Here is a 1,325-nt window from a genome sequence, read left to right as displayed (position 1 = left end):
AAAAAAAAATATGGAAAGTTTCTGTAATTTACTGGAAATTTTCCACCCATTTGCAACCCTAGGCAGCAATAAAACCGTGACGACACCAAGAGAAGGATGAGCGTAGCTGTCTGGTGTTATTTCAGTCATTTTAAGCATCTGTCCAGTGTCTCAGGCTCAACATCACCGTCTTTATGGGATCAGAAGAGATTCTCAGTGGGTTTATGGGAACTGAAGCCTGTGTGTGCAGTGATGCAGTGAGACTAACACTGATTCTGACTGACCGTCTCTTCTGATGTTCACAGCAACCCAACTTCAAGCAGAAGTTTGTGGCCTTATTGAAGAGATTCAAAGTCACAGATGAGGTGAGTCCAGGTTTGACACCGGACATGTTTGCTGTGGTCTGGTTTCTGCTGGATTCTGTCGAATGCATCTTGCATCATCACAAACGTGCGCAGTGTGCATGACAGAGGAGACGGATGATTGCGAGGAATTCAAGCCTTTTATTTGCTGCTCTGAGTCTAGATTCTGTAACTTCTGTTCATTTGAACCCCGTCCGGTTCACATATTGATTTACACGTGCATTACATGTATTCAAAGAAAACTTCAGCACATGGAGAAACTGGAGAAAGCCTATATAGCAAGCAGAATTGACGTCTTGATGACATCTAAAAAGAAAGCTGACAAAGAGGATTGTTTTTAGAAGATATTCAGTAAATATTCTCCACTGACCAGTTTGTGAGATGTAAATAAACACATTTGTAAGATATAAAATGCATGTAAAATACACATCTCAGCACTGCACATGTGCACAAGGAATATCTGAATTTGACTGAGAAAATGAGTTTTGCCTTAATCGTTTACATGAAGGCTTTTCAGTCTGATTTCCAGCAGGTGATTTGGGTGCATGTTTTCCTTCTGTCTGATGTGTTCAGGTTCTGGACTCAGACCCGGTGGATCAGACACAGGAGGTGGAGGAGGATCTGGATCTGCTTTATGACAGTCTGGAGGTTTTTAATCAGAGCGACAGCGGCCCGGAGCTGGAGGACAACGAGAGCGTCCTGAGCACCCCGAAACCCAAACTCAAGTATGAGCCTCGGCTGTCTGATCGGCTTCCTTTGTGTTGTTATCTGTTGAAATAAGCAGCCGTCTGGTGAACTGCCGCCAGCTGGACCTGAGCTCTACACTGTAGCTGAATGAGCTTGTGTGTGTGTGTGTGTTTCAGGCCGTTTTTTGAGGGCATGTCTCACTCCAGTTCTCAAACAGAGATCGGCAGCGTTCACAGTCACAATCAACACCGAGACGCAGCGTCCAACATGGTGAGATTCACACACACACACACACAC

The 1,325-nt window shown here is 44.6% G+C and overlaps 1 long non-coding RNA gene across 1 annotated transcript; it reads left to right on the top strand.

Moving 5' to 3' along the window:
- Positions 1 to 264: 264 nt before the first annotated feature.
- On the top strand, positions 265 to 1,293 carry LOC107580595 (uncharacterized). The gene is made up of 3 exons (XR_001608667.1): positions 265 to 344; positions 915 to 1,066; positions 1,205 to 1,293. It is a non-coding gene; the product is annotated as an uncharacterized lncRNA (long non-coding RNA).
- The last annotated feature ends 32 nt before the right edge of the window (positions 1,294 to 1,325 follow it).

This window comes from Sinocyclocheilus grahami, unplaced genomic scaffold (genome assembly GCF_001515645.1).
Source record: "Sinocyclocheilus grahami isolate Dianchi unplaced genomic scaffold, SAMN03320097.WGS_v1.1 scaffold37023.1, whole genome shotgun sequence".
NCBI classification, from domain to species: Eukaryota; Metazoa; Chordata; class Actinopteri; order Cypriniformes; family Cyprinidae; genus Sinocyclocheilus; species Sinocyclocheilus grahami.
This window is presented reverse-complemented; position numbering and strand designations above follow the sequence as displayed.